We start from the raw sequence: 10,993 nt of genomic DNA on the forward strand, positions 1-10,993 counted from the left end.
TTACAGAAAACTGTATATAGTTTCGGAAGACTTACTATAATATGTTGTTTTTCATGATTTTCAAGGATAAAAAAAAGACATACTATAGTTCATGGGTTTGGAAGACATACATGTGTACTTCATGATTTGGAGGATTAAAAAATATCAGCCAAAATCCAACTCCAAACTCTAACTCACAGGCAAAGGAAGACTGTTGTTGCAGATAGCAATAGGTAACTGAGTTAGGGTGCTCTTGTCATTGTCTGGAGATTGAAGGTTCAAACCCCATATTTACTGTGAAGTTTTCCTTTCTACACTGACATCAAGTGGCCTGGAAATTCCAGCTGAACTGTGTGCCGCTAAGTGGCCCAGCGGATAAATCACAAGTTATCTGTAGAGTACCTTGTAGAATTGTGCTAGTTCAAACCCAACACACTCAGTAGGAAGGTGCTGGTTTTTGACGTGCCAATCATTCTGATTGACAGATTCCTTGGCCAATCAGATCGGTCTGCCTTCAGCCAATCCTAGGGCTCCTTACATTGTCTCCTCCAATCAAATGGTCGCAGACCCGGACCACTTCCTTGTTTATAACTGGATGAAATACTCTGACCTGTTTTAGATTTATAGTGATTCTTCAACTTCATTTTCACAGTTTTTGACGTTTTATTAATATAATTGATCATTCTAGATCACTGCTAGATCTGTAACAATCTTCTCTTATGGGGTTAGGGTTAGGGTTAGGGTTAGGGTTAGGGTTAGGGTTAGGTTCAGGTTCAGGTTCAGGTTCCACAGGTTAATAAAGTGTAAATGTGGGGGTCCTTGACAAGAAAAGGTTTGGGAACCACTGTTGTAGAGGGACTATAGAATAGATAGATGTTGATAGTATTAAGTTAGTTACTTTGACAGTGTACAAATGGAACCGGTTTTCAGTAGGTCAAATGAGGTACAGAAAACCGTATGACTCCCAGGCTGATCTCACTGGGGGAAAACTGTATGAGTTTATTTGTTTAAGAACTAACAATCAATTGAAAAATATATTATGGATGTAACACTAACAAGCCAAATTAGCGCAGTTGGTAGAGCATTAGACTGAAGATCTAAAGGTCCCTGGTTCAATCCAGGCTTTCAGCAGTTGAAATGAGGTACAGAAAATCCTATGACTCTTAGGCTGATCTCACTGGGTGAAAAACTTTATGAGATTTTTTGTTTAAGAAGTAACAAGTAACAGTCAATGTAAAAATAAATACTGGATATGTTACTTTCAAGCCGTAATAGCTCAGCTGGGAGAGCGTTAGGCTGTAGATCTGAAGGTTCCTGGTTCAAACCTGAGATTCGGCAGTTGAAATGAGTTACAGACAACCGTATGACCCTCAAGCTGATCTCACTGTGGGATGAACTGTATGAGTTTATGTTTAAGAACTAACAATACATTGAAAAATACATTCTGGATTTGTCACTTACAAGCAAACAAACAAAAAAGCACTTTGCTTTCCACACTTACATCAAATAGCACAAAAAAGCTTTGTAGTAGTATCCAGCAGTTAGCTCAGTGTGATGAGAGGCTGTCCTTGGGAGCCACAGGTCCAGGGTTCCAATCCCACATTAGTCATAACTGTGACACTTTGCTTTGCACACTGATTTCCAGAAGGACAACTTTAAAGCAGCCCAGAAATTCACCATGTTTGTGTGCCTCAGTGGCACAACGGATAAGTCAGATGATATCCGTAGTGTACCTAGTAGAAGTGTGCCGGTTCAAACCCGATATACGACATGCGGTGTTCAAATCACCAACACCTAGACTAGGCGTGTCCCAGCGGTCTTTCTTTACTGTGACACTTTGCTTTCCACACTTACATCAAATAGCACAAAAAAGCTGTGTAGTAGTATCCAGCAGTTAGCTCAGTGTGATGAGAGGCTGTCCTTGGGAGCCACAGGTCCAGGGTTCAAGTCCCACATTAGTCATAACTGTGACACTTTGCTTTGCACACTGATTTCCAGAAGGACAACTTTAAAGCAGCCCAGAAATTCACTATGTTTGTGTGCCTCAGTGGCCGAACGGATAAGTCAGATGATATCCGTAGTATACCTAATAGAAGTGTGCCGGTTCAAACCCAACATACGACATGCGGTGTTCAAATCACCAACACCTAGACTAGGCGTGTCCCAGCGGTCTTTCTTTACTGTGACACTTTGCTTTCCACACTTACATCAAATGGCACAAAAACCTGTGTAGTAGTATCCAGCAGTTAGCTCAGTGTGATGAGAGGCTGTCCTTTGGAGCCACAGGTCCAGGGTTCAAATCCCACATTAGTCATAACTGTGACACTTTGCTTTGCACACTGATTTCCAGAAGGACAACTTTAAAGCAGCCCAGAAATTCACCATGTTTGTGTGCCTCAGTGGCCCAACGGATAAGTCAGATGATATCTGTAGTATACCTAGTAGAAGTGTGCAGGTTCAAACCTGACATACGACATGCGGTTTTCAAATCACCAACACCTAGAGTAGGCGTGTCCCAGCGATCTTTCTTTACTGTGACACTTTGCTTTCCACACTTACATCAAATAGCACAAAAAAGCTGTGTAGTAGTATCCAGCAGTTAGCTCAGTGTGATGAGAGGCTGTCCTTGGAAGCCACAGGTCCAGGGTTCAAATCCCACATTAGTCACAACTGTGACACTTTGCTTTGCACACTGATTTCCAGAAGGACAACTTTAAAGCAGCCCAGAAATTCACCATGTTTGTGTGCCTCAATGGCCCAACGGATAAGTCAGATGATATCCGTAGTATACCTAGTATAAGTGTGCCGGTTCAAACCCGACATGCGGTGTTGGTTCAAATCACCAACACCTAGAGTAGGCGTGTCCCAGCAGATAAATCAGATAATATCCATAGGATGGTGCTGTTTCAAATCAGGTAGGAGGAGATTAGTGTGGTCAGGTAGGAGGAGATTAGTGGTGTCTGGTAGGAGGAGAGTAGTGGGTCAGGTAGGAGGAGAGTGGCGGGGTCAGGTAGGAGGAGAGTAGTGGGTTCAGGTAGGAGGAGAGTAGGAGGAGTTCAGTCTGGGCTGTGTAGGAGGAGAGTAGGGTGGGCAGGCATGGGGAGAGTAGGAAGGGGAGAGGCCAGGCAGGAGGAGAGTAGGAAGGGGAGGGGCCAGGCAGGGGGAGAGTAGGAAGGGTAGGGGGAGAGTAGGAAGGGGAGGGGCCTGGCAGGAGGAGAGTAGGAAGGGGAGGGGCCAGGCAGGAGGAGAGTAGGAAGGGGAGGGGCCAGGCAGGGGAGAGTAGGAAGGGTAGGGGGAGAGTAGGAAGGGGAGGGGCCTGGCAGGAGGAGAGTAGGAAGGGGAGGGGCCAGGCAGGAGGAGAGTAGGAAGGGGAGGGGCCCGGGAGGGGGAGAGTAGGAAGGGCCCCTCCCCTTCCTACTCAGGGGGAGAGTAGGAAGGGGAGGGGCCAGGCAGGGGGAGAGTAGGAAGGGGAGGGGGAGAGTAGGAAGGGGAGGGGCCAGGCAGGGGGAGAGTAGGAAGGGTAGGGGGAGAGTAGGAAGGGGAGGGGCCTGGCAGGAGGAGAGTAGGAAGGGGAGGGGCCAGGCAGGAGGAGAGTAGGGGGGGGAGGGGCCAGGCAGGGGGAGAGTAGGAGGGGGACGGGCCAGGCAGGGGCAGAGTAGGAGGGGGAGGGGCCAGGCAGGGGCAGAGTAGGAGGGGGAGGGGCCAGGCTCCTGGGCTGCTTTAAAGTTGTCCTTCTGGAAATCAGTGTGCAAAGCAAAGTGTCACAGTTGTGACTAATGTGGGATTTGAACCCTGGACCTGTGGCTTCCAAGGACAGCCTCTCATCACACTGAGCTAACTGCTGGATACTACTACACAGCTTTTTTGTGCTATTTGATGTAAGTGTGGAAAGCAAAGTGTCACAGTAAAGAAAGATCGCTGGGACACGCCTACTCTAGGTGTTGGTGATTTGAAAACCAAATGTCGTATGTCAGGTTTGAACCGGCACACTTCTACTAGGTATACTACGGATATCATCTGACTTATCCGTTGGGCCACTGAGGCACACAAACATGGTGAATTTCTGGGCTGCTTTAAAGTTGTCCTTCTGGAAATCAGTGTGCAAAGCAAAGTGTCACAGTTATGACTAATGTGGGATTTGAACCCTGGACCTGTGGCTCCCAAGGACAGCCTCTCATCACACTGAGCTAACTGCTGGATACTACTACACAGGTTTTTGTGCTATTTGATGTAAGTGTGGAAAGCAAAGTGTCACAGTAAAGAAAGACCGCTGGGACACGCCTAGTCTAGGTGTTGGTGATTTGAACACCGCACGTCGTATGTCGGGTTTGAACCGGCACACTTTTATTAGGTATACTACGGATATCATCTGACTTATCCGTTGGGCCACTGAGGCACACAAACATGGTGAATTTCTGGGCTGCTTTAAAGTTGTCCTTCTGGAAATCAGTGTGCAAAGCAAAGTGTCACAGTTATGACTAATGTGGGATTGGAACCCTGGACCTGTGGCTCCCAAGGACAGCCTCTCATCACACTGAGCTAACTGCTGGATACTACTACAAAGCTTTTTTGTGCTATTTGATGTAAGTGTGGAAAGCAAAGTGCTTTTTTGTTTGTTTGCTTGTAAGTGACAAATCCAGAATGTAATTTTCAATGTATTGTTAGTTCTTAAACATAAACTCATACAGTTCATCCCACAGTGAGATCAGCTTGAGGGTCATACGGTTGTCTGTAACTCATTTCAACTGCCGAATCTCAGGTTTGAACCAGGAACCTTCAGATCTACAGCCTAACGCTCTCCCAGCTGAGCTATTACGGCTTGAAAGTAACACATCCAGTATTTATTTTTACATTGACTGTTACTTGTTACTTCTTAAACAAAAAATCTCATAAAGTTTTTCACCCAGTGAGATCAGCCTAAGAGTCATAGGATTTTCTGTACCTCATTTCAACTGCTGAAAGCCTGGATTGAACCAGGGACCTTTAGATCTTCAGTCTAATGCTCTACCAACTGCGCTAATTTGGCTTGTAAGTGTTACATCCATAATATATTTTTCAATTGATTGTTAGTTCTTAAACAAATAAACTCATACAGTTTTCCCCCAGTGAGATCAGCCTGGGAGTCATACGGTTTTCTGTACCTCATTTGACCTACTGAAAACCGGTTCCATTTGTACACTGTCAAAGTAACTAACTTAATACTATCAACATCTATCTATTCTATAGTCCCTCTACAACAGTGGTTCCCAAACCTTTTCTTGTCAAGGACCCCCACATTTACACTTTATTAACCTGTGGAACCTGAACCTGAACCTGAACCTAACCCTAACCCTAACCCTAACCCTAACCCCATAAGAGAAGATTGTTACAGATCTAGCAGTGATCTAGAATGATCAATTATATTAATAAAACGTCAAAAACTGTGAAAATGAAGAAAATGAAGTTGAAGAATCACTATAAATCTAAAACAGGTCAGAGTATTTCATCCAGTTATAAACAAGGAAGTGGTCCGGGTCTGCGACCATTTGATTGGAGGAGACAATGTAAGGAGCCCTAGGATTGGCTGAAGGCAGACCGATCTGATTGGCCAAGGAATCTGTCAATCAGAATGATTGGCACATCAACAACCAGCACCTTCCTACTGAGTGTGTTGGGTTTGAACTAGCACAATTCTACAAGGTACTCTACAGATAACTTGTGATTTATCCGCTGGGCCACTTAGCGGCACACAGTTCAGCTGGAATTTCCAGGCCACTTGATGTCAGTGTGGAAAGGAAAACTTCACAGTAAATATGGGGTTTGAACCTTCAATCTCCAGACAATGACAAGAGCACCCTAACTCAGTTACCTATTGCTATCTGCAACAACAGTCTTCCTTTGCCTGTGAGTTAGAGTTTGGAGTTGGATTTTGGCTGATATTTTTTAATCCTCCAAATCATGAAGTACACATGTATGTCTTCCAAACCCATGAACTATAGTATGTCTTTTTTTATCCTTGAAAATCATGAAAAACAACATATTATAGTAAGTCTTCCGAAACTATATACAGTTTTCTGTAAGTCATTTAAACTGCCGAAACCCAGGATTGAACTAGGGACGTTTAGATCTTCAGTCTAATGCTCTTCCAACTGAGCTATTTCGGCTTGTAAGTGACACATCCAGAATGTATTTTTCAATGCATTGTTAGTTCTTAAACATAAACATACAGTTCATCCCGCAGTGAGATCTGCTTGAGAGTCATATGGTTGTCTGTACCTCATTTCTACTGCCGACTCACCATCTCCCGATCATGTGGCAGCGTTCTAACACACTGAGCCACTGGCTCCAGACAATTCACACTGCTTTTTTGTTTGTTTTCTTCTTCTGAAATTGGCCTTGAAAATAAAGACTTATTGTCTCCACCAGGCCGAAGGCATGTGGGGAGAGTATGTTTTGCACTCCGTCCGTCCGCGTGTGTGTCCGTGTGTCCGTGAACAGCTAATCTCGGCCACCGTTAACCCGGTCGATGCCATATTTTGCACACACACTCCCTGGATGCCAACCATGAACCTCTGCCCCAAACTTTCCAGAACAGCCTGTTATAGCGCCACCAGGAGGCCGCTTTGTGCAAAACAAGTTTTTCGATGCCATATTTTGCACACACACTCCCTGGATGCCAACCATGAACCTCTGCCCCAAACTTTCCAGAACGGCCTGTTATAGCGCCACCAGGAGGCCGCTTTGTGCAAAACAAGTTTTTGCACAGTACACCTACAGATTTTGTCCAAACATCACGCAAATTGGTACACAGTCTCTCTAGAGCCATTCAACGAAACGGGTCTTTCAGATTTATCAGACTCCATCCTGATTGGTTAAGATTGGCTTCCAAAGTTCACAGGAGTGCTCAGTTTCAAACAAAATGCTGCAAATCATGAACACATCGCGTGATTTCCGTGAAATTGTACACCCACATTCCCACTAGGCCGAGGACGAAATGCCACATGAACAATTTCAACTCAGCCTCAAGGTGGCGCTATAACTGGCCGAAAAGTGAAAAATTTCAAAATTTCAAAAAACATGGGTTATAGCCCATCGTTTTTTCAATTAAAAAAAAAATTAACCTCGTTTTTCATCATTTTTGAACATGGGCTATAGCCCCTACCGTACGGCATACTATAGCACGCCGTTTTTCATCATTTTTGAGGATATGTAAAAATTTCTAAATTTCAAAAAACATGGGTTATAGCCCATCGTTCTTTGAATTTTTGAAAAAAGAAATTAACCTCGTTTTTCATCATTTTTGAACATGGGCTATAGCCCCTACCGTACGGCATACTATAGCACGCCGTTTTTCATCATTTTTGAGGATTTGAAAAAAATTCTAAATTTCAAAAAACATGGGTTATAGCCCATCGTTCTTTGAATTTTTGAAAAAAGAAATTAACCTCGTTTTTCATCATTTTTGAACATGGGCTATAGCCCCTACCGTACGGCATACTATAGCACGCCGTTTTTCATCATTTTTCATCATTTTTGAGGATTTTTAAAAAAATCTAAATTTCAAAAAACATGGGTTATAGCCCATCGTTTTTTGAATTTTTGAAAAAAAAAAATTAACCTCGTTTTTCATCATTTTTGAACATGGGCTATAGCCCCTACCGTACGGCATACTATAGCACGCCGTTTTTCATCATTTTTCATCATTTTTGAGGATTTTTAAAAAAATCAAAATTTCAAAATTTCAAAAAACATGGGTTATAGCCCATCGTTCTTTGAATTTTTGAAAAAAGAAATTAACCTCGTTTTTCATCATTTTTGAACATGTGCTATAGCCCCTATCGTACGGCATACTATAGCACGCCGTTTTTCATCATTTTTGAGGATTTGAAAAAATTTCAAAATTTCAAAAAACATGGGTTATAGCCCATTGTTTTTTTAATTTTTGAAAAAAGAATTAACCTAGTTTTTCATCATTTTTGAACATGGGCTATAGCCCCTACCTTACGGCATACTATAGCACGCCGTTTTTCATCATTTTTGAGGATTTGAAAAAAAATAAAAATAAAAAAAAACATGGGTTATAGCCCATTGTTTTTTGATTTTTTGAAAAAAAAATTAACCTCGTTTTTCATCATTTTTGAACATGGGCTATAGCCCCTACCTTACGGCATACTATAGCACGCCGTTTTTCATCATTTTTGAGGATTTGAAAAAAAAACAAAATAAAAAAAAACATGGGTTATAGCCCATTGTTTTTTGATTTTTTGAAAAAGAAATTAACCTCGTTTTTCATCATTTTTGAACATGGGCTATAGCCCCTACCGTACGGCATACTATAGCACGCCGTTTTTCATCATTTTTCATCATTTTTGAGGATTTTTAAAAAAATCTAAATTTCAAAAAACATGGGTTATAGCCCATCGTTTTTTGAATAAAAAATAAATAAAAAAAACTCGTTTTTCATCATTTTTGAACATGGGCTATAGCCCCTACCGTACGGCATACTATAGCACGTAGTTTTTCATCATTTTTCATCATTTTTGAGGATTTGAAAAAAAATCAAAATTTCAAAAAACATGGGTTATAGCCCATCGTTTTTTGAATAAAAAAAAAAACAAAAAAACTCGTTTTTCATCATTTTTGAACATGGGCTATAGCCCCTACCGTACGGCATACTATAGCACGCCGTTTTTCATCATTTTTGAGGATTTGAAAAAAATTCTAAATTTCAAAAAACATGGGTTATAGCCCATCGTTCTTTGAATTTTTGAAAAAAGAAATTAACCTCGTTTTTCATCATTTTTGAACATGGGCTATAGCCCCTACCGTACGGCATACTATAGCACGCTGTTTTTCATCATTTTTCATCATTTTTGAGGATTTAAAAAAATTCAAAATTTCAAAAAACATGGGTTATAGCCCATCGTTTTTTGAATTTTTGAAAAAAAAAATTAACCTAGTTTTTCATCATTTTTGAACATGGGCTATAGCCCCTACCGTACGGCATACTATAGCACGCCGTTTTTCATCATTTTTGAGGATTTGAAAAAAATTCTAAATTTCAAAAAACATGGGTTATAGCCCATCGTTCTTTGAATTTTTGAAAAAAGAAATTAACCTCGTTTTTCATCATTTTTGAACATGGGCTATAGCCCCTACCGTACGGCATACTATAGCACGCCGTTTTTCATCATTTTTCATCATTTTTGAGGATTTTTAAAAAAAATCTAAATTTCAAAAAACATGGGTTATAGCCCATCGTTTTTTGAATTTTTGAAAAAAAAATTAACCTCGTTTTTCATCATTTTTGAACATGGGCTATAGCCCCTACCGTACGGCATACTATAGCACGCCGTTTTTCATCATTTTTCATCATTTTTGAGGATTTTTAAAAAAATCAAAATTTCAAAATTTCAAAAAACATGGGTTATAGCCCATCGTTCTTTGAATTTTTGAAAAAAGAAATTAACCTCGTTTTTCATCATTTTTGAACATGTGCTATAGCCCCTATCGTACGGCATACTATAGCACGCCGTTTTTCATCATTTTTGAGGATTTGAAAAAATTTCAAAATTTAAAAAAACATGGGTTATAGCCCATTGTTTTTTTAATTTTTGAAAAAAGAATTAACCTAGTTTTTCATCATTTTTGAACATGGGCTATAGCCCCTACCTTACGGCATACTATAGCACGCCGTTTTTCATCATTTTTGAGGATTTGAAAAAAATTCAAAATAAAAAAAAACATGGGTTATAGCCCATTGTTTTTTGATTTTTTGAAAAAAAAATTAACCTCGTTTTTCATCATTTTTGAACATGGGCTATAGCCCCTACCTTACGGCATACTATAGCACGCCGTTTTTCATCATTTTTGAGGATTTGAAAAAAATTTAAAATAAAAAAAAACATGGGTTATAGCCCATTGTTTTTTGATTTTTTGAAAAGAAAATTAACCTCGTTTTTCATCATTTTTGAACATGGGCTATAGCCCCTACCGTACGGCATACTATAGCACGCCGTTTTTCATCATTTTTCATCATTTTTGAGGATTTAAAAAAAAATCTAAATTAAAAAAAACATGGGTTATAGCCCATCGTTTTTAGAATTTTTGAAAAAAAAATTTTACCTAGTTTTTCATCATTTTTGAACATGGGCTATAGCCCCTACCTTACGGCATACTATAGCACGCCGTTTTTCATCATTTTTGAGGATTTGAAAAAAAATCAAAATAAAAAAAAACATGGGTTATAGCCCATTGTTTTTTGATTTTTTGAAAAAAAAATTAACCTCGTTTTTCATCATTTTTGAACATGGGCTATAGCCCCTACCTTACGGCATACTATAGCACGCCGTTTTTCATCATTTTTGAGGATTTGAAAAAAAAACAAAATAAAAAAAAACATGGGTTATAGCCCATTGTTTTTTGATTTTTTGAAAAAGAAATTAACCTCGTTTTTCATCATTTTTGAACATGGGCTATAGCCCCTACCGTACGGCATACTATAGCACATAGTTTTTCATCATTTTTCATCATTTTTGAGGATTTGAAAAAAAATCAAAATTTCAAAAAACATGGGTTATAGCCCATCGTTTTTTGAATTAAAAAAAAAACAAAAAAACTCGTTTTTCATCATTTTTGAACATGGGCTATAGCCCCTACCGTACGGCATACTATAGCACGCCGTTTTTCATCATTTTTGAGGATTTGAAAAAAATTCTAAATTTCAAAAAACATGGGTTATAGCCCATCGTTCTTTGAATTTTTGAAAAAAGAAATTAACCTCGTTTTTCATCATTTTTTAACATGGGCTATAGCCCCTACCGTACGGCATACTATAGCACGCCGTTTTTCATCATTTTTCATCATTTTTGAGGATTTAAAAAAATTCAAAATTTCAAAAAACATGGGTTATAGCCCATCGTTTTTTGAATTTTTGAAAAAAAAAATTAACCTAGTTTTTCATCATTTTTGAACATGGGCTATAGCCCCTACCGTACGGCATACTATAGCACGCCGTTTTTCATCATTTTTGAGG

The sequence above is a fragment of the Protomyctophum parallelum genome (assembly GCF_964188405.1).
Source record: "Protomyctophum parallelum genome assembly, chromosome: 10".
NCBI lineage: Eukaryota > Metazoa > Chordata > Actinopteri > Myctophiformes > Myctophidae > Protomyctophum > Protomyctophum parallelum.